General features: G+C 39.0%; 1 long non-coding RNA gene and 4 other non-coding genes across 6 annotated transcripts; 1 reads left to right on the forward strand and 4 right to left on the reverse strand.

The window, feature by feature from the left end:
* Positions 1 to 1,151: 1,151 nt before the first annotated feature.
* Positions 1,152 to 1,257, reverse strand: LOC111797751 (U6 spliceosomal RNA). Its single transcript, XR_002815577.2, has one exon. It is a non-coding gene; the product is annotated as a U6 spliceosomal RNA (small nuclear RNA).
* Positions 1,258 to 12,515: 11,258 nt separating this feature from the next.
* LOC111797754 (U6 spliceosomal RNA) lies at positions 12,516 to 12,619 on the reverse strand. Its single transcript, XR_002815580.2, has one exon. It is a non-coding gene; the product is annotated as a U6 spliceosomal RNA (small nuclear RNA).
* A 1,332-nt stretch (positions 12,620 to 13,951) lies between these two features.
* On the forward strand, positions 13,952 to 16,490 carry LOC111796766 (uncharacterized). 2 transcript variants are annotated; one of them, XR_015421334.1, is made up of 5 exons: positions 13,952 to 14,148; positions 14,254 to 14,334; positions 14,553 to 14,848; positions 14,933 to 15,011; positions 16,215 to 16,490. It is a non-coding gene; the product is annotated as an uncharacterized LOC111796766 (long non-coding RNA). The 2 variants fall into 2 exon arrangements; XR_002815416.2 differs by having other exon boundaries at positions 14,553 to 14,844.
* A 747-nt stretch (positions 16,491 to 17,237) lies between these two features.
* TRNAM-CAU (transfer RNA methionine (anticodon CAU)) lies at positions 17,238 to 17,309 on the reverse strand. Its single transcript has one exon. It is a non-coding gene; the product is annotated as a tRNA-Met (tRNA).
* Positions 17,310 to 17,313: 4 nt separating this feature from the next.
* LOC111797771 (U6 spliceosomal RNA) lies at positions 17,314 to 17,419 on the reverse strand. Its single transcript, XR_002815597.2, has one exon. It is a non-coding gene; the product is annotated as a U6 spliceosomal RNA (small nuclear RNA).
* Positions 17,420 to 23,419: the final 6,000 nt, after the last annotated feature.

The raw sequence follows: 23,419 nt of genomic DNA on the forward strand, positions 1-23,419 counted from the left end.
AAGCATCATAAAAAATGCTAGATGAGGACTAAATCACCTAGATGACCCTAAGGACCTAATTAGCCTCCATGACATTTAAGAATGATTAAGAAAGCTTAACAAGCTTAACAATAGTATGAACAATCATCATCCTAAAGTATGCTCAATATGAAAAATATCATTATATTAAGAAAATGTCATAAAACATCATACTCATCAATAATAAGCTATCAAGGGCATCAAACATAATATGTGCGTCATGCATTGAAACATAGATCACGTACATATAACATGCATCACAGCTCAAGCATCATACTCATACATCATCATAAACATCATACATCATCATACTCATACATCATCATGCTCATAAATAAAACTGTAGCCCAAACAATTGTAGCTTATCTTATAGTAAGGTCACTTACTTGGTTGGCTCTAGCCAAAGTACTCCCTAACTAGATAAACATAAGCTCCCGTTCTTTGAGAGCTGTTCCCAACATTGCCGAGGTTTTGTTTCCTATCACACAATTTGCCACCTTTCATTAGTGTTTCACAATTAAATTAATAATAATTTAATAAATGTGAAATATGACTCTAAAATGACCTCAATTACCTTAATCGGGGCCGAAAACGGGTCTAGGAGGGTTGAAATGGTGGAGACCGTGGCGAAAACTGGTGAACCGTGTTGAAATAATCGTAGAGCTCCCGAAGCGTCGTTGTAAGCCGTTTTCACTAAGTCGAGCCAAAGTACTTTCTAATTAGCTAAACGTAAGCTCTCGGAGCGTCGTTGCTGGGGTTTTCTTTCCTATTAGACTATTTGTCAACTCCCACAATTAAATTAATAATAATCGGGGCCGAAAACGGGCCCGAGAGGGTCGAAATGGTGGAAATCGGGCTAAAGCCTAGTCGAGCTGAAGGGCTGCTCGCGCTGTTTGACGTTACGTGACAACGATAGAGTAAGCCACATCTTTAGCTAAAACGTGGGCCTCGACTTAAAAGATTGTTGTGTTTATTTTCAATTTTCCGCGTATGTACATAAGACATGCATGTGTTGACGTCTACAATGTAACACAAAATTAGGAGTATTACCATTGATATCAAAGCCAAGTTTCAATCCTGGGACCTGTGGGTTATGGGCCCACCACGTTTCCGCTACGCCACTCTAATTTATAAAAAATTTGGACCATTTCTCGATTTGTGTGTGTCATCCTTCCGCAGGGGCCATGTTGATCTTCTTTGTATCGTTCCAATTATTACCCGTTTTAACCTCTATTTGATTGTTTTTTTTCCGATTTTGATGTTGACCTTATTATGATTTGAATTAGGTTATATTAAAGAAATTTTAGAAAATTTGAAGCTCCTAACACAAGAAAAAGCTTGCTCAGCAAGGCATGCATCATCCACATAAATAGTCATTCTGACTATAATGCTTGCGTAAGGACATAAAAGCATGCGAGCATATCTTGGATGAAAATGCTAAATATGTTAAGGAAAATTAACAAAATACCCTATGATGAGAGTTTATGAAGCAGACCAATTTTTATGTTTTCTGTTGTGCTAGAATGGAGGATAAGATATTATGATATGTGGTCTGGGTGACTAATGGGTGTTATTTCCCCGTTGAGTTTGCTTGAATGTTTAGGTTATGATTTCCTTGCTAGTTGATAGCAACATCTCCCTGATAAGCATGCATGAATGAGTAGATTATATTTTTCGTGCTTGAGTTGATTGATAGAAATATCTCCCTAACAAAGTATGCATGAGTGAACCAGGCTAAGATTAGGTCCCTAAAGCTAGAGCAGTTTACATGTTGATCTGGGCCAGTACATTTCTAATAGATCGAGTACCCTTGGATTATGAATAGCGATCATATGTCTAGACTTGAGTGTACCTAGAGATTTGATTAGCCCCAAGGAACTAACCCCAAGAATCTTAAAAAACGTGAGATGAGGACTTAATCACCTAGATGCCTCTAAGGACCTAAGAAACCTCCATAACATCTAATAATGATTAAGCTAAGAAGGACTTGATATTACATGGGTAGTTAGAATGAGATGAGAACTTCTATTGAGTGTACAAACGGGTAAGGAAGTATTGGGTTTTATGTCCTAAAACTCATAGTTTGTAAACAAAAAACATATTCTATTTTCAATAAAGTTATTATTGTTGTTTATTCAGTCAAGATTGTTATTGAATAAAGTGAACTTTACGATCATTAATCTAAATCCAATAAACTAAGAACACTCTGGCTATAGTATGATTACTTGAACTTGTTGGGTTTTATGTCCTAAAACTCATAGTTTGTAAACAAAAACATATTCTATTTTCAATAAAGTTATTATTGTTATTTATTCAGTAAAGATTGTTATTGAATAAAGTGAACTTTACGATCATTAATCTAAATCCAATAAACTAAGAACACTCTGGCTATAGTAGGATTACTTGAACTATATGTAGAGACATAAGAGTGGATCAAGTTCAAGTATATAGTCAAAATGATCTATAGTATAAGGATAATGCTGAGTACCTTATTCGGGGACACTATGGATGCGGCCCACTTTTGTATATGATATAAACAATGTGATCACTAAATTGTACATGTGGAGACATGTGAGTGGGGGCGTCGTATGCAATGAGTATTGCATAAGATCGGACCATGAAGAAAACCACTCTCACTTTATAATGTCGTTTACTGTTGAGACTGATTTTCTTTTCATTCGATAACCTAGGTAACTCGATTTTAATCCTGAGCTAACCATGAACTCCTGTTTATTCGGAATTATCATTAGATTTGCACGGGTGAGAGTGACTCTAGTTCGCTGACTCAATAGGCCAACCATTTTAGGGGTAAGACTGGGTGAATGGCTGGGGACGTGGGGTGCAAGAAGGAATTCACTCCTACCCACTTTTAGGGATAGAAGAGAGGTAGTTCCCTTAAGCACGGACTCCAGGTCTTGAACAAGGGGCCCCACCCTCTCATTAGCCTGAGAGGGATTCGGTTTACTGGTTGGACCACAAACCAATTGTTCATTAGAGGATCAGTGAGACATAAGGAACAAGAAGTAACTTTAGGGGTAAAACGGTAAATTGACCCAGCTCTAGTTATGAACAACCTGTGAAGGATCGACTTACTAATCATGGTTATATCAAATGGACAGAAATATATCTATAGTGAGGGGAGTGCAACTACTAGGCTATAGTGGAGTGTCCTAGTAGTTAATGAATGTTGGTTAACAAGGTTAATGAGTTTAACCGGTTAATCTTGGATCGTTGGAGCCCATGATCTATAGGTCCATTAGGTCCCTCTGCTAGCTCATATCGGACTAAACCATAGAACAGTGTGAAGATTGAGTTTGAAGTGTTCGAATTCAAATTAGGGAATATGCGCTACATATATACGATATATTTAACCGCATTTTTGTTTTATTTACGAATTAAACAAAAAGAGAGAATCTGAGATATTTAAATAAGATTTAAATATCTTAATCAATTATGTGTCGGAATTGATTGGGATCGACATTTGAATTAATATTAAATTTGAATTAAATCGTTTAATTAATCATTTAATGTTACTTTAATTTGAAATTCATCATTCAAATTAATTATTGAATTAAAATGAAGAAAGTCAAAATGTTGACTTCATTTAATGGAAAAATCCATGTTAGTGGAATTTTGAGGTGTCAAAATTTGGTTTAACCAAACTTGCATGTTTGCGAAATAAACCCACAAGTTTGAGTGAAATTTTGAGTGTCAAAATTTGTTTAATTCAAACATGCATGCTTGCCACATAATCCCAAACATTTGAGTGGAATTTTAAGTGTCAAAATTTGGTGATCTCAAATTTGCATGAACATGCTCGTTATTTACTATAATTGATGTTCTAAAAGTGCCTAAGATCCAAATTGTTTCCGCATGCGTTATATTAACACCATTATGAAGAAGTTACGATTTCGTAAACTAGCCTTGGAAAAGATTTGGGGTTAAACAGGAAGATGGTTTAGGGTGAGTGCTCCTGAATTGGGTCGCACCGTCTTAAATTTGTACTTGAGGGTGGCACGTGAAACCCACCAAGTGTGTGTCCAGCAGCATGAATGTGTGCTAGCCCGTAGTCAGACCCAAGGGTACGTATATGAGTCCGCCTAATAGATTCATGCGCGCCTGCACTAATCATGTATAAACAAGTATTATGCATTCAACCTTACCCAAAAAAAGAAATGAGTAGAGCCCATGAATAGTCACCAAAAGATAGGAAAAAGCCCTAAAAAGAGTATTTTTGAAAAAATAATTCTAAAAAAGTGAAAGATAAAAATTAACCCACGTGAAATCCAATTTGCAAATAACACCCTTGTAAATTTATCCACAAAATTCATTCTCCATGGGCTGAGTCATGATATGGGTCTTATACATACCATTAGCTTTAGGACAAATTAAGGAACTAAGTTGCCGAAGAAGTTGAGAGGAGATAAGCTCTCAATCGCCCAAATCAAGAGAAACTTGACTTGATTTTCTGGGTAAGCTAATAAAGAGCAACTTACTTTGACTCAACATATTTTTGTGGTTTTTGAACCAAATGAATAAAAATGAGTCTGAAATGAATCGTACGTAGGTCTTTAAGTTTCATGAAGAAATGAGTAGAGATGGTCACAGACTCACTAGAGAACGAACGAGTTACAGAGGTGGGAAGATGTCTTTATCACGTGTATTGTAAAGACAAAGGTAGAGATGAGTGACGTGGCAACGTAGGAATTTGCCACATCATTTTATTGACTTTTCTTATATTTGTACAATGTTTGGATCGGTTCATCCCTATTTATACCGGTCTTACAATAATTTTTAATATTATAGAAAATAAATTCAACTTGGGATATTCTCAAGAAATTCAAAGAAAAACCAACTCTGGAGAGGTTGTGAAAAGTGAACTCTAACACAATTGAATAGATACCGAAACACCAAAAAGAAAAGGCAAGGAGCAATGTCAAGCAATAGAATCAAGAAACAGGAAAGAAATACTTAGTAGGAGAGGTGAAATAAAAGAACATAGTGATAGTCACTCAGAAGAAGCAGCTGATATATAGCAGCTGATATATAGCAGAGAAAGGAGGAAACTACTAAACATAGGGATCAAAACAAAAATTATGCTAAAATAGTACAGTCTCCTAAAACGCAAACGATAGTCAACAATCAAGAAGAGAGTAGAACGTACATACCAACACCTTCTTTTCCACAAAGAATAAAAAGAAAAAGGAAGTCAATTTTCATATAAACATACCGCGAGTGTAAGCTTTGAAGAAAATGCCAAATTATGTGAAATTCTTGTAGGATGTGCTCACTAATAGAAGGAAGCTTGAAGAATTTAAGGTGGTGGCACTAAATGAAAAGTGTATTGCAATTTTGAAAAATAAAATCCCACTAAAGAAAAAAGACTCACGCTTATTCACTATTCCTGTATATCTATTTGAGAAAAGAAGTTAGGTCGAACATTATGTGACTCGGGGCAAGCATCAACTTAATACTTCTATCTATTTACAAGAAGTTAAAGGGATTAGTGAAGCTAGACCAACTACCGTCACCATCCAACTAGCCGATAGGTCCATCACTTATCCCTAAGGAAAGATCGAAGACATTTTAATTCAAGTGCATAAATTCATATTTCCAGAAAATTTTATTGTTCTAGACTACGAAGCGAACAGTGATGTACCAATTATTTTGGGAAGACCATTTTCAAAAACGAGAAGAACACTGACAGATATCCACAGGGGAACTATAATTTTGAGAATGAATGATCAATAAATAGAATTCAATGTCAATGACAATCTGAAATGTCGGTAGAGGAGTGCTCAACAATTTATAAATTGATAAAAAAATCCAACAAATAGTTGGAAACCAACACGAACGTGACAACAACCGGAATAATTGCATTAAATAACAAGCAAAATGGCAAGAACTCATAAGAGTTTTTAAATCACTAGAATTAGAGGAAATTTTTTTTATCAATGAATTCATCTTTTGAGAACACACCCTTAAACTACATCTTACAAGCATAACTATTTGATATATGAACGATAAACTTCACGAAATTATTTTCACGGGTATGGGGAGTTTCTAATAATGGATAATTAAAAAAAATGAAAAGAGAAAGAGTAAGCCATTTGTAAAAAATATAAGACTTCAAAGTAAACCAAATTAGTGTTTATGTGGTTATATTAGACGGTTGATTTTAATTTTTTTATAGAGGGATTTTATTATTGATTAGAATATTTTACCTATACATTATTTTCAAGTTTATCGAGACTCACAGTTAAAAAGGGCATCCAAAGATTTTGTAACGTCTCTAGATTTTCTACTAATCTAAAGTTGCTACCATCTTATATCATCATCTCTTATGCAGAAATAAACATTGAAAACATCATCGTAAAACATTTCCATGGACTTACATGTTGAAAACGACTTTGAAGCAACATAATGAAAGTTAAAAAAAAAAAAAAAAAAAGTGAAAATTAAAATTGAAAAATTCTCTATTGTATGCATGTGTTATAGTCTTTACTTGCGTCCCTAGTTGTACAGGGGTGTCTTGCCTTTACCTAAAATGGAAGTAGCACATGACTTGTTTACCTAAATTGGAAGTAGCACATGACTTGAGTACTTTAAGAAATACTCAGTAAGTGACCCCCTATTGGAGTTAAATGCGATCACGTACAGTTTCATGAGTGGGACCTATCATAACTGTCAATTTTCCTACGGTGGCTATCCTAAATGGGCAATTTGGATGTGTACTTAATTTTCCTTCACACGGTCCACACGAGCGCGTATGGACCTACAAGTTGGTTCGCAAACCTCCTAGACCTTTTTCTGGTCTGCAAGCCCAGCCCTCTTCGAGCTTGTCTTTGACACTCGTGTCGTTTCAAACTCTCGAATCTTGCGTATGCCTCGACTTAACTTGAGTGCATACTCTTGGTGTTTTGGATGATGGACTATCCTCCTCGGTTATATCATGACACTTCTCAATCTTGACCCTCTCATGGTCGGATGGGCGCCACTTGAGGAGCGCTCCTTGATTGTCTTGCATGTGGGGGTCACAATTTAATTTCTCTTAGTGTGGTTGTGACACTCTTCCTCACTTAACTTAGTTATCATCCATAAATTTCTTGGTGTCACAAATGTATAGTTGACTGTGACACCAAACAACAACCGCCTAAGCAAAATAAATAAATTACCTATTCTTGCACCCTCCTCAAGTTAGAATAGTAACTACGTGTTCATTGCTTCTATTGGCCAGAACAGTAGACTATCTACTCATATAGGCTCCTTGGGCTAGAAAAATATAAAGTCATGGTTCCCACTAGGCATAACCAGAACTACCTTAGTAGTGTATCTTTTATGACTCTTGGAGTCCCTTAGGGTGATAACTAAACCTTAACCCATGTTGATTATTTATGAATAGGGGTCATGCCCAAACATTCCTATAAGGTACCTAATCATCCCAAAAAGTTCGTGTGACTCAATAGCTAGGTTCTAAGATCAAATTATCATAAGACAATAGCTCATGATCTAGGCCACATAACGATCGCCCAAATACTAATTGGGAACATACGAGTTTCCAAATTCTCAAACATGAATTTAAAATTATACATAGGCATAAATCATGCTCAACATACTCAAATAAAGAAAAATAAATCAATAAAGTAGGCTTAAGTACTTGTGAGATCATAAAACTACTTGTATTCCCAATTCATACAAGCGAATACTGAAAAACGAAATATTGTGCTAAACGGTAAAGTTTTAGGTTTTTGAGGCTTATCTTTCATAAGGCGGTCAATTAGGCTTCTAAATATGAACGTTAATCATTTGCCAAGGGTTCTAATCGACTCCTACTAGTATTTTTTTTAAACTTTCTCGAATTAGTTACTTACTAATTTGGTTGTATTTGGGTGCTCGATCCTTTCTCAACGTTGAAATTCCTTCAAACTTCTTGAGTAAGTGGCAAATAGTGCCTATTTTCTAGAATTTTTTTTTTTTTTTTTTTTTTTTTTTTTTTTTTTTTTGAGAAACGATCTAAAAGTATTTGAATTAATTCAAAAATGTGAGCAAAGGTTTGTCTATATAGTGGTTTACTTGTTCGGTCGTGTTTTTGATCGCTTTTTGCGACATTCCCTAAGTTGTTTGCTCCTCAATTTTCTTGAGTAGGTCCAAATTCAGTATATTTTCTCGGAGTCAAATCAAAACTTAATGTGAACCTGGTATAAAAATGGTTAAACTATTCTATTTATTACTCACTAGGTTAAAAACCTAAAGAGGATGACATGGCAAGCTATAGAGCTGCCACATCATCAGACGCAGAAGCACGTAAGAATCTCAACTTTCTACCCTCTAAAAATCATGTTTTTTTTTTTTTTCTCTTGATCAGTGAGGGTCCACTTGATTTCTTTAGGAATCGTGTAGTTCTACACACCATAAATTGTTTAGGACTGATCTCAATTTATTTGGCTTCTTAACGAGCAAGATATAAGAGGCCAAAGTGAGGTACCTGAGAATTAACTTACGTGGATTATCAACTTCAATTTGTTCTCGAATTAGGAGCATATTCTTATTTTTTTCACAACTTCTTCACAAGTTTTGTAACGCCCCTAATTTTCTAAACTTAATTAGTGACGTCACCTATGCATACATAATTCATTACGCGGAAGCTCATCATAAATAATCTTGGAAAAACACAACAAAGTTTATTATAAAGATTCTTAAATCCAAAAAAAAAACCTATCTACGAAAATAAAACCTTCAATAACTGAATTAAAAAATAAATCTAAATAAAACAATATTCAATGCTTTAACTTAAAACAATTAAACAACTAAAAATCTCCCTTCTCCAACTTCCATGGTGTCCTTAGCTCCACCATTAACCGTACATTGGTGTCTTGCCTTTACCTGAAAAATGTAGGTAGCACGGGGCTTCAGTATTTTATGACATACTCAGTAAGTCACCCCACTGTTGGGGTTAGGAATGCAAACACATGCAACATATGAGCGGGACCGAACTTTTCATAAACTTTACATAGCCTTGGGCGCTTTTCTATTCCGGGTAGGGTTGGGTGTGTGGTACTCCTTCACACACGGCCCATGTACGCGTACATGGACCCACCAGGCAGGCTCGTATACATACCCCCTAGGCCTGCTTTGGTCACGCACAACGTGTTACACGTCGTCGGACACCACAAAATAGAAAAGGGCCCGCATGATATCATGGCGAACATAAATATATAAATGGGAAGAATCCTGATGCACGTGACATACATATATGCATGAGGTCCCTTAACATATTTAACATGGCATTATGTAAGCAGTGATAACATCGCATATACGTTTCTTACTTTACATGGCATCTCACTTGACTTACATTACATGGCATATTACATAACATGAAAGTACATTTTAGTTGCATAAACATCTCATGACATGACTCGATAATACTACGTGTATCCATGGCATTGATCAACATTTTTATGGCATATATCACGAACATCTCATTCATAACTTCACATAACATAAACAAACAGTCAACATAACCCATTACGTTTCATAGCATAAACAGTCACATAATTCATACATCATATAGTCATATCACATAATAAAACGTTGTGCATGCAGGGGCCACAGGGCACGCACCATCATACAACACGTAGTAAACTAACTCCAACAGTAAGGTCACTTACCTCGATAGCCTTGGCCAAAGTCACTCACAACAAACTAATCCCAACGGTTAAATACGTCCTATAATAACCACATAAAAACTTAGGAGTTCAATGATTAAAACTACCTCGACCTATAATAACCACATAAAAACTTAGGAGGTAATGATTAAAACTACCTCATTTAATGATTCTTTCAAGTGGATTTGGTGTAATAGATTTTTCATAAATGGAAAGGGTGAGAGAGTTTTTTCGGAGTTCAATTGTTTAGGATGTAAATTCTTTTTAACCCGAACAACTTATGTTAAAAACTGTAACGACCCAATAGGAGATATTTCTCTTACAGGCTTCCCCTCAAGGCTTTAAAACGTGTATGTTAGGAGAAGGTTTCCACACCCTTATAAAGGGTGTTTTGTTCTCCTCCCCAACCAATGTGGGACATCACAATCCACCCCCCTTCAGGGCCCAGCTTCCTCGCTGGCACACCGCCTCGTGTCTATCCCCCTTCGGGGAACAACCTCCTTGCTGGCACATCACCCAGTGTCTGGCTCTGATACCATTTAGTAACGACCCAAGCCCACCGCTAGTAGATATTGTCCTCTTTGGGATTTCTCTTACGAGCTTCTTCTCAAGACTTTAAAACGCGTTTGCTAGGGAAGGTTTCCACACCTGTGTTTTTTTCCCCTCCCCAACCAACATGGGACATCACAAAAACTGAACTCCACCCAACCCAACCATATAGTTTTGGGTTTGTTTGATTTAAGTTTGAATTTTTTTTAAAAAAAAAATTTGTTTCTAATAAAAATAAAATTTTAGTTCGTAAAATATTTATGTAGATGTAAGGCGTAAAAACTTAAATTTTGATGCAGGAGACCCTGTGTTCCTAAAGATAGCACCCATGAGAGCGATGTTCACCTTTTGATAGGAAAGGGAAGCTAAGCCCCAAGTTCATCAATCCTTATGAGATACTAGAAAGAATAGGACTAGTGGCTTGTAGACTCGCACTCCCCCGTACACAATATATTTTATGCGTCACCCCACTCATATGATAGCACATGATATACTTCCCTCGAGAAAGGACTTAACGTGTAAAGAAGAGTCGATACAAAATTTCTCCAAATTTTAATTCTTTATGGATAAGAACTAAGAAAATGATTAACAAGTGGTAACGAATTTTATAAAAAAAAATTGGATTATTCGAAAAAAATAATATTAAAATTTTGGAAAGGGGTAAATTACCTTATTTATAAAGTTTAAAAGAACCACCAAAATTGTCATTTCTGACCAAATTAGATCCTCCATAGTAGGCTTATGCACATTATCCACGGTCTCTTGAAATCTAGCTATTGGATCTCCCTCTAAATTGGATATATTCTAGAACATTCACAGATCATCAAATCCAATGGCTAAAATTCAAAACTAAATTCGACAAAGCTCTTATCGGCACAAGATTTTCTAGCGAAAAATTCAAAAGGATCAGCTGCAAAATCATGGTGGTTCTAGACGTTTCAAAGGCGGTGGATCTTTTCTCTTGTCATGAGCCATGTGCGTTCATTTGGAGAAAGAAGCAAGCAACATCGAGCCTTCAATCACGAGTTATAAGCTTTTTCATTTTTCAGGTTTTGAGTTCTCATGTTCCTTCCAAATTTGAGAGCTATAGTCCATCATTTCCGTCCAAACTTGTTTTTATACTTTTTAAATAAAATTAACCACAATTTTGGTGAAGGAAAGAAGGGGCAAAATGCCCCAAATCTATTTCCCAAATTTGGGCCACCATTGAAGTAATCCAGAGGAGCTTAAAAAATTCAATTCGATGATACACGCGAATTCGTCGTGTGAGACTTATCCCAATCGGTTTCTGCACCTCCAAGAAACATTTTCATAGAAGACCTGAAAGGGTAATGGCTCCAAGCGTGTTCCCAATTAGAGAAATATAATATCATGTAAGTTTTGGGGGTAAAACTCAAACTCTTATTTCTAGCCTATTTTATTTAAAATTGAAGTTTTTGTTAGACTTAGGGAACTAAATAAAGCATATCCGATGAAGGAATTGAGGGGTAATTCGTCTGAGATCAAGCTGCCTAGGAGGATCAAACTCTACATTTTAGGTTCAGATGCAGACCGAAGGTTTGAATCCAATAGTCGTCATCCCAAATTAACTCATTTAGTTTGAGAGGAGTATAAGGAAGAATTCTTGTGAAAAAATCGTGGCCTTAATATGCAACGATAATGGAATATACAAACATGAATGGAACCTTCCCTTAGGTGACTATCCTAATGGGATATACAAACATGAATGGAACCTGTCATTTTAAGTCGTATTCGGAATTATTACACACCTTCTGGGTCCCTTCTAGTCGAGCGAGCATTCTCTGGTGTTGTTGTCGGAAACCCAAAAAGAGTAGCAACCATCTTTACATCATGTTAAAGATAATGATCATTTTTCTTTTCATAAGGTTCATCATAAAGGGTAATACTCTGAATTATTACACACCTTCTGGGTCCCTTCTAGTCGGGCGAGCATTCTCTAGTGTTGTTGTCGGAAACCCAAAAAGAGTAGCAACCATCTATCTTTACATCATGTTAAAGATAATGATCATTTTTCTTTTCATAAGGTTCATCATAAAGGGTAATACCCCGATGCATGTAACATACAATAATTCATGAGGTCCCAAACATTTTTCACATTAATCAAACAATGTAAAACAACCTCTCTGGCTATATTCCTTCATATCATATGATTTTATATCATAACTTTCAAATGTCTTGGGGTTGTGCATCATATGAGAGCCAAGATCTTGGGACCTGTGGGTTATGGGCCCACCAAGCTTCCGCTGCGCCACTCTGATTTATAAAAATCTTGGACAATTTTTCAATTTATGTGTCATCCTTCCACAAGGGCCATGCTAATCTTCTATGTATCGTTCCAATTTTTATCCGTTTTAACCTATATTCGATTGTTTTTCCCTCGATGTGGACCTTATTATGATTTGAATTAGGTTATACTAGAGAAATTGTAGAAAATTTGAAGCTCCTAACACAAGAAAAAACTTGCTCAACAAGGCATACGTCATCCATGTAAATAGTCATTCTTACTTTTCTCAAGTAATGCTTGTGTAAGAACATAATAGCATGCGAGTATATCTTTCCTTAGGTGTTAGAATATGCATGTTTAGGACTCTAGAAGGGCTATTTGGATGAAAATGTTTTATATATTAAGAAAAATTAACGAAATACCCCTAGGATGAGAATTTATGATGCATACCGATTTTTATGCTTTTCGCTGTGCTGGAATGGAGGATAAGATATTATGATATGTGTTCTGGGTGACTAATGAGTATTATTTCCCCATTGAGTTTGCTTGAATGTTTAGCTTATGATTTCCTTATTGGTTGATAGTAATATATCCCTAATAAGCATGCATGAATGAGTAGATTATGTTTTTCGTCCTTTAGGTGATTGATAGAAATATCTTCCTAAGTATGCATGAGTGATCTAAGCTAAGATGAGGGCATTAGAGCTAGAGCGGTTTATATGTTGACCTAGGTCAGTACATTTCTAATAGATCGAGCACTCTAGGATTATGAGTAGCAATCATACGTCTAGACTTGAGTGCACCCAGAGATTGAGTTAGCCCCCAAAGAGCTAACTCCAAGCATCATAAAAAAGTGAGATGAGGACTAAATCACCTAGATGCCCCTAAGGACCTAATAAGCGTCCATGACATCTAAGAATGATTAAGAAAGCTTAACAATAGTATGAAAAATCATCATCATATAGCATGCTCAATATGGAAAACATCATCGTATTAAGGAAATGTCATGAAACATCATACTCATCAATAATATGTCATCAAGGGCATCAAACATAATATGTATGTCATGCATCAAAACATAAATCACGTACATATAACATGCATCAGAGCTCAAGCATCATACTCATACATCATCATAAACATCATGCTCATAAATAAAATTGTAGCCTATCCTCTAGTAAGGTCACTTACTTTACTTGGTTGGTACTCCCTAGCTATTGGTTGGTACTCCCTAACTAACTAAACGTAAGCTTTCTGTTCCTTGAGAGACCCGCATTCTACCTAACTGAACTAAGAGAGTTTTATTATCAAACTAAATGCAACCCTAATTATCTTGCATACTGTAATACCCGAATTTTTAGATAAATAAATAAAAAAATAAAAATAACAACATAGGGGAAAAAGAGTCATTTTGCCCCTACTCTAAACCAAGGGGTCTAGTTGTTTGGGCTCCAAGAAGAAAGAGAAAGAGAATAGAAAACAAAAAGAGAGAGAATGGAGAAAGGAGAAGAAGTTAGGGTTTGGGAGAGAGGAAGAACAGAGATGACAAATCGCCATTGGAGATCGAATCCAAGGTAAGAAACTTCGAAGCAATACTTCTCTCAGTGCTGGAAAAGGAGTTCGGGTGGTGGAATCCACTCATTTCGGCAAGAAAATCCGAGAACGGACAAAGTAAGGTTCCGAACTTCTTGTTTCGATTTTATCTAGATCTGAGGAGTTTCTTAAGCGTTAGATATGGAGTTTTTGAGGTATGTGACTAAATTAAGATTCACACAGGTTTCCTGAAGTTCCTCGACGAGTATCAGACGAAAATCGGAGTTTAGTCGGACTTGGGTAAACCGATCGAAAACAGAAAATGTGAGTTGTTCCATATATTTGGACGGCCTTAACTCGTCCTGTGTTCGAGGAAAAAAAAATAAAGGAAAAATATATTGTAGAAGTAGAATATGAGATCTACAACTTTCGTGAAGAAACTTTGTTGATATGGATTACGGATTGAAAGATAAGAAAATCGGAAGAAAATGGATCAAAAACGCAAAACTCACGGTTTCTGGAAAATTTGGAAAAAAATGCAGGAGAGAGAAAACATCTCCGCCACGCGTCGGCCGCCGTACAGAGGAGCGTAGTAGGACCGACGACCGACATGTGGCCACTGCAGGCTAGAGAAACGCATCAGGCGTGCGCAACCGGGTCGGCCCGAGTCCGAACCGGCGCTCCGCACGCGAACCGAACCGCCCGAGACCACTTCGACCTGTCCGAATCGACCCGTCTCGACCCACGACTGCACAGAAAGAAGCACATGGGTACGTGCGCGTAGAATCCACGCGTAGAACACCCTCCAGAGCGCGTGCAGGCGCGTGTAGGCGCGTGGGTGATCTTTTTTCCCTCCGTTCGACCACCGTTTGCTTGTTTTTCGCCCCGATTTCAACTCTGATCCTATTTTTATGTGAATTAGGACCTATCAAGGAAATTCCAGAATTTTTTGAACCTTTTCCGGCAAATAATTCGAGCTTGGGAAGGCACGCGTCAACCAAGTAAGTAGCCATTTGGATTTCCACGAGCAGTACTTGTAGGAACCGCTAGGAACAAGCATGCATGCTACCACCTATGAAATTAGCTAGCCGGTCTTAGCATATTATTATAGAAACTGCGAATATGAGATGATTATGGAAAGCTAGATACAAGATGTGTATTAAATCTGTTTTGATTGGAACTCTGATAATGTATGTATGCATGAGGAGGTTGGGAAACTTGTGAAATCTGCGCTCCAGGTAAAGATGGACGTTATCTTCCCGTTGAGCATGTTTGATAATTTTGCATGAACAGCTGCGTGTAAACTCTATTGTATGATGATTGCTTGTATTATCTTTCTTGATGAATAGGAAGAAATTATGAGCTTAGATTAGGATGCTTATGGCTAAATAAGCGAGACGAGACTCTAGATTGGGGGACCTCTAGAATACCGTGCAATTAGACCCGCGAAATGATTACCGGCGGAACTAGAACCCAGAATTCCAAACCTGATAGGTTTGTGACACCAGGCACGAGAATCCTAGAGAAACACGAATCTAAGTCTAAGGCACCAAGTTCCACCCTAGAAAGAATAATAGGTCACAACGGTAACTGTAGGTAGCCCGCTAGAGTTGAGCAGTGAAGATAGTGTCATTAGAACCTCCACTTCCCTCTCTCCTCCGATACCATACCGTCGAGACAGAGCTCCGGTACGGTGATCGTTGAGCTTTGCAGATCCGGATAGGGAAGTGTGATAGGTGCCCAGACCTAGTGGTGATAGCTAAGGGGTCTTCTGAACAAGACTCCTGGGCCGTAGAAACCCGTCCCTGAGCGGGGGACGTGGAGCCACTTAGGATGACTCAGTAGCTGACCGGCACATAGGGGGTCGCACCCCGTTTTGTGGATGTATGGTCCCGTGTGAGGGTCGTCAGTTAACCTCCACGGATGATGTTCAGAGAGAGAGTCACGTATTCAGATCCAGCCATACGATCCCCTCAGATTTGCTTATGAGGTCGCGCCTCACCTCAGGACACTGATCATTTCAGTGCATAAGATGGGCAAGCCTTTTATGATACAGAAAAGAGAGTTGTAGCTTAGATCACTCTCCTTAGAAACCCGAGAAAGACCGTGGTTACCTACCAAGATAAGGATGCGAAAAGAGCCTACAAGTAGGCTGCTTACTGAGTATATTTTTATACTCACCCCTTTCTCCCCTTTTTTTTCAGGTACCAGTCGATACGGGGAGGTGTTCGAGAGCTGTGCGGTCACAGAGGGGTGTCGTTCCGGAGCATCAGTCCCTGGTCGGTCTTTTAGAGTCCTTTGTCCGTTTTCATATTTAGAGTCTTTTGTATTTTTCTTCATAATTGTATTTTCCATTTGAAATATTTGATCTTAATTTTGTATTTCATTTTTACATTTGCAATTTCCTTTGTAATATTTTCAAAACAAAATTTCTTTCTCTTTTGTTTTAATTGAATGGTATTTTTATCATTTTACTTTGCTTTTCTTTTCTTTTATTTTCTTTTTGTTTGTTTTCGATTTCGTCCTTTTAGTTGATTTCGATTCTTCGAAGCCTCGAAAATCGGGTCGTGACACATACATATATTATCATATAGAATATGATAAAATGAAAAAAAAAAAAAAAAAAAAAAAAGATTGATTCGGTATATGTATGTTCCATTTTTATGGATCTCAAGGTAGGGATGACAGGATTTGAACCGGTGACATTTTGTACCCAATGTCTTGTTTTCCACATTTTTTATTTATTTCCTCCATAAACCAGGACAAAATAGTCTTAGAGCTGCCAAAGCGTCACTATAAGCCGTTTATGTAGAGTCGATCTGAAGTACTCCCTAACTATCAAACTAATATATCTTGCATACATATATTATCATATAGAATAGGATAAAATGAAAAGAAAAAAAACGGCTTATAGTGATTCGGTATATGTATGTTCCATTTTTATGGATCTTAGTTGATTCCTCCATACTGTTCTGAAGATAAGTATAATAGGTAGGGATGACAAAATAGTCGGAAGATAAGTATAATAGGTAGGGATGACAAAATAGTCGTAGAGCTATAAAATGAAAAAAAAAACGGCTTATAGTGACGGTATATGTATGTTCCATTTTTATGGATCTCAGTTGATTCCTCCATACTGTTCTGAAGATAAGTATAATAGGTAGGGATGATGACAAAATAGTCGTACACAGAGTCGAGTTTACTCCCTAACTAGCCATTACAATTGATATCAGAGCCAGGTTTCGATCCTGGGACCTGTGGGTTATGGGCCCACCACGCTTCCACTGCGCCACTCTGATTTATGAAACTTTAGACTATTTCTCGATTCATGTGTGTCATCCTTCTGCAAGGTCCATGCTAATAACCTCTGTATCGTTCTAGTTTTTACATGTTTTGACCTCTATTCGATTGTTCTTCTCCGATTTCGATGTTAACCACATTATGATTTGAATTAGGTTATACTAGGGAAATTTTGGAAAATTTAAAGCTCATAACACAAGGAAAAGTTAACTCGGCAAGGCATGCGTCATCCATATAAATAATCTTTCTTACTCTTCTCAAGTAATGCTTGCGCAAGGACATACTAGCATGTTGAGTATATCTTGCCTTAGGTGGTAGATTATGCATGTTTAGTACTCTGGAAGGCCTATTTGGAAGAAAATGTTATATATGTTAAGGAAAATTAACAAAATACCCCTAGGATGAGAATTTTATGATGCATACCAATTTTTATGCTTTTCGTTGTGCTAGAATGGAGGATATGTGGTATGTGTGACTAATGGGTGTTATTTCCCCATTTGAACGTTTAAATTATGATTTCCTTACTGGTTGATATGAATATCTGCCTAATAAGCATGCATGAATAAGTAGATTATGTTTTTCGTGCTTTAGGTGATTGATAGAAATATCTACCTAACAAAGTATGCATGAGTGAACCAAGTTAAGATTAGGGCACTAGAGCTAGAGCGGTTTACATGTTGACCTAGGCCAATACATTTCTAATAGATCGAGCACTCTAGGATTATGAATAGCGATCATATGTCTGGACTTGAGTGCACCCAGAGATTGGATTAGCCGCGAGGAGCTAACCCCAAGCATCCTGAAAAACGCGAGATGAGAACTAAATCACCTAGATGCCCCTAAGGACCTAATAAACCTCCACGACATCTGAGAATGATTAAGAAAGCTTAACAAGCTTAACAATAGTATGAACAACATCACTAGAACCCTGAACCTACTTGAGCTATTATTGAGTGTAGGGCCGAGTCAAGGTCGACGTTGCAATCAAGTAAAGTGATCTTGAAAAGGGACTTGGGACTACATGGATAGTTAGCTTGGGATGAGGACTTCTATTGAGTATACAAATGGGTAAGGAAGAAGTTACGGTTTCGTAACCTGGCCTTGGAAAATATTTGGGGTTACATAGGTAAATGACTTAGGGTGAATGCTCTCATTAACGGTAGGAATGGGATAAAGACTAAGACTGCAATTCTATAAACCGATCACGAAAGTGGACTTGGGATTACACAGGTAGTAGACTCATGATGAGTGCCCCTAGTGAATGTGAACACAACGTCAGGCCTCCTGAATAGGGTCGCATTGCCGTAAATTCGTAACTGAGCATGTCACGTGAAACCACACGGCTAAACCTAGCAGTTGGCCAACACACAAGGTCATTCTCCTCAAATTTCAAGTGACTTTATGGCCTGTAGAAGGGTTGTATACCAACTTTCCACGGATGATGTTTGGACTAGCTAGATGTCATACTGTCCTAACATATTTTATGAGGTAATGCCTTAACCCAATTTACTGATCAATCATCGTTAAGGCTATGTAAGCATACTAAGCATGAGTGCACAAAGTTGGTTCACCCCGAGATGAGATTCGTCGTCTAGGAGACTTGTAGCACTAGAACTTCGTGAATGGCTCTCAGACCCCTAGAAGGTGTAACGATTGAGAAATTAAAAATAAAACCCAAGGTCGCGGGTTAGGACACAAAAATTTTGGCGACTGGTGGAATCTTCGAATCCCACACGACCACGACCAAGACACCTGCAAAAGTCGTGTCGTCGTCGCCATAACTGTCGAAGAAGGAACCCATAAATCGAGTTTCTGAGAAACCTCGGATCTGCCTCCACGGATGTCCAGCAACTACGAAACTTCGGAAAATGTCGACAGAGAGATAGGGAGAGAAAAAGGGGAGAAAAGACGTCGGAAAATGTCGCGTGAAGGAGAGAGAGAGTTCGCCTAAAATCGCGCAGGAATCGGGTAAGGAAGAAGAGACCCGTCGGATCCAGGTCTGACCCGAATTGGATAACCGCCACCCAAACTGCATAGGTTCATCCCAACTCCATAGCGGCCTAGTAAGCCCACACATGCAACCCAAAACGTAGTGGCCCAGCCCAACCTTAACCCACGACAGGCGTTTGCAATACCTGCGACCCATGCTCGTGAACCACAAGCAACCCACCTGCAAACTCGAGAGTTGAGGCCCACTTATCTCGGCCCAGTAATCCCAAAATTTTAGCCCAGCCCGATAGGCCAGACAGCAGCGCTTGACCCGATTCAACCCCCAAGCCGATCTGCAACCCGTGCCTCGACCCATCTTCGCTGCGCTGTCGTAGCCCGCTCATATGCTGTCAAGTTGCAAGCAACCCTTCTCCTTTGAGCGGCTTGGACGGCGTGGCAGCAGCTCCCGGCGTATTCGTCTCGGCTTTCAATTTTTTACCCTGTTTCCACCTTTTCGACCCTCTCAAACTTATTTTCGGCCTGGATTAAGGTAATTGAGGCAATTTTAGAGCCATATTTCACTTGTTAATTAGATTATTAATTATAATTTAAAATACTAATTGATATGAACAAAGAGACATCAATCGTGACTAAAAAGGGACAGATCTTCGAAAAACAGAATCGTGACTAAAAAGATGAAATCGAAAACAAACAAAAAGAAAAGAAAATAAAAAGAAGAGTGAAATAAAGAGATGAAAATCAAATAACATTAAAATATTTCAAAAGAGGATTTAAGTTTACAAAAAGGAAATAAAATACAAATATAAAAGGAATTCGCAAAAAACTACAAAAGACCGAAAAGGGACTGACGCTCCGAAACGACCCCCTCTGTGACCACACAGCTCTCCAACGCTCCTCTACCTCGATCGGCACCTGACAAAAAGGGCACCTGACAAAAAGGAAAGTAGAAAGGAATGAGTATAAAAATTATACTCAGTAAGCCACCTACTTGCAGGCTCTCTTCGCATCTTAATTTACAGATTCCCACGGTTTCCTAACTCGGTTCTAGGACATCTGGTTCTAGTCTTAGTCTCTTGGGGCTTGGCCCTTGGCCCTTGGGTTTCACCGGTTCGTCATCCTTTCATTAAAGGCCTAGAGGTTCATTACGCCTAGCTAATGTGGTCGGTATCTCTATAAGGTGCTACCTCTACATGGCTATCTGGGACTACATGGTATCTAGTCTAGGGGTGTGTTGAATACCCCTACGTCCATATAGTCCCCCTATGGAGGGCGCGACCCAACCCGTTCTCCTGCAGCTAATGGGCTGTACGACGTGGGGACACATTTCCCATGCGAAATGGCTAAGAGCAGTAAGGACGGATTAGGGACCCTTGGTCCTCCCACGAAGCTATAGATACCGTTCTCACGCCAGCAATCTATGAACACTCCAAGGTACCCTCTTGCCGTCGTAAACCGCTAAGTTCCTAGGGGAAAATTAAATATGGCTGGAGCGACATATCGCTCCTAACAATAATTCCCTAAGCTTATCATAGAAATGGGCTCTACAATTAATAGAGTGTGCATGCAATTGTCTTCTAACATCGTACTATTAATTTATGCAAACTAGGCATACCGGCTCAATGGGGCGATGACCTCCATCAAGCACCCAGAGCACGAAGCTCGCGCTCAATGGGGCGAATTCGTCCATCAAGCACCCGGAACACAGAATACACAATTCCAACATAAATTAAATGCATGCATACATACAGCGGAAGCATAAAGCATACAGCAACACTCATGTAAATCACCAAATACAATCATATCAACTACTCTAACGACAAATAATTTACATGGAGAGCTAATCTGAAGTAAAACTACTAGCATGCATGCAATCCAAGCGAATTCTACAAGTACTTCTTCTACTTCCTAAATACGGGGTGGTGACTTACCTGGTTGACGCGTGCCCTTTTTCTAGCGTTTCTTTGCCTGTGAGGTGTCCAAAAATACTGATTTCTTTAAATTAGGTCCCTATTCACGTAAAAACAGTATTAGAACTGGAACCGGGACAAAAATCGGGCAAATAGAAAGCAACCGCGCCAAATTGGTTGTTCCACGCGCGCTCACGCACCAGCAACGCGCTGGGAGTGCGTGGTCATGCGCGCGGGAAGGCGCTAGTCGCAGGCTGCACGCCTGCCTGCCACGCGCGCCCACTTCTGCGTAGTCGCGGGCCGGCCGGCCCAGGCCGGTCCGGTCAGCTCGGCTCGCGTTGCGGTTCGGCCCGGCTTGCAGGCAACACGTGGCGACGCCTCGCTAGAGCTGCGTTGCTCCAGCTGATGGTCGACGCGTGTCCGGCGCCTGTCGCCGCCCTCAGCCGCTCGCCAGCCGACTCTTTTTTTTTTTGTTCTCTCTCTTCTTTCTTCTCTGCCCTCTGAAAACCGAAACACAGTCCTCTTTTCCGATTTTCCTATCTTTCGATCCGTAGATCGAATCGACATGATTCCTTCGGCAAAGTTTTAGATCGTGTTACGGGCTACGTCCTAGTATTTTTTTGTAATTTTTGCTTGAATACCGGACAAGTTAAGAACGACGGAAGTTCGCTCACCGTTATCGGACGACTCTCGGATCTCCGCCTTCGGGTTGAGGTCTCGGCCAAACTTCTTCACAGATCATGCGTAGAGTGATTCCTAGATGAATATATCAAGATTTCAGATCTTGATTCACAAAGGAAAACCGTAGATCTTAGAAAACGTTCAAGATCCTTACCTTGCTTGTTTTCCGATTTCTTGATGAAAAATGGGACTCCGGCCACCCACGTTCTCTTTTCCCTTCCAAGAAAGTCTCCCTGCATCATGATATTCACCGAAATAGACTCCGATGGTAGTTTTCAGTGAGTCTTAGGACGGTCATCCTTTCTCCTCTCTCTAGGTTCTCTCTACCTCTTTCTCTCACTATTTCTCTTTTGCAGGACTTTGGATGGGGTTTCATTTGGACCCCTTAGATGGTTGGAGGGGTAAATTTACCTATTTGCCCCTCTCGACTTTTTTTTTCTTTTTCTATTTCTATTTCTATTTCTCTTTCTATCTCTCTTTCTATTTCTATTTCTCTTTCTATTTCTATTTCTATTTCTTCGGGTATTACAAATTCTCCCCCCCTTAGAAACTTTCTTCCCCGAAAGTTGGCGTCTCTTGGAAGAGTTTGGGACAGGCCCCTCTCCCGTCTTCTTTACATTCTCGAGTTGCCTCTTCATTAAGGTGGTTACTCCCACGAGACTTTTACTAAGGTGGTCGCTCTTTCATACCAACACTTCGCGTCTTGGTCTGACCCAATAGGGTCTGGTACCTGTATAGGCGTACCATCTCTTTGACATATAACGTATCTCATCGATCTACTCGATAAGTGGTCTCACCTGGGATGAGGTGAGTTGTCTTGGTTGGTCTACCCCAAGTATCCAAATCACGTTACGAGTGTTTAGTCTTTGGCAAACTCGAGATAAAACTCACACTCACTACTTCCCATTTAAGGGCTGTAGCAATCTTGTTGGGCGCTATCTCGATGCCTTAACCTGCTAGCAGCATCGTCTTACGAAACCCGCCATGTCTCTCTTCATTCTCAAGCCACCAATAGCATCTCTTCAGATAACTTCGTACATCCTAGGTGGAACATATCAGATGTATTGTGGGCTTCAGCTAAAATGTCTTTTAGAATTTCCTCGTCTCGAGGAACACACAAGCAGTCTTGCCACTATAGGACCCCGTTTGAGGAGATAGAATACCTAGTTGGTTTTTCCGCCCCAGTCTGACTCCACACTTTGTTAAGGTGTTCATAAGATCTCTGTGCATCAAAGACACGTTTTCATAAAGTGGGTTGCATGATCATCTGTGCTATCTTAGCGATATCACCATTAACTACAACCCCGGTTTTTAGCGTTCTTCATTTCATCTTGTAACTTTCCTTGCTTGGTGATCATTGCAGATGTATGAATGGTCTGTGTCATTCCATCTGCACGACCAAGTACTCGAGGCTCTTTAGTCAGTGTATGCTTGCACTTTTCTCCATGCTCGTAATGTTGCCATGTCTCCATGGCAAGCACGACTGCTGCTAGTTCAAGGTCATGAGTAAGGTAATTTTGTTCGTGCTCTTTCCACTTTCTTGAAGCGTAAGCTACTGCCCTACCATTCTG

This window comes from Cucurbita pepo, chromosome 6, assembly GCF_057944985.1.
Source record: "Cucurbita pepo subsp. pepo isolate OVF chromosome 6, ASM5794498v1, whole genome shotgun sequence".
NCBI classification, from domain to species: Eukaryota; Viridiplantae; Streptophyta; class Magnoliopsida; order Cucurbitales; family Cucurbitaceae; genus Cucurbita; species Cucurbita pepo.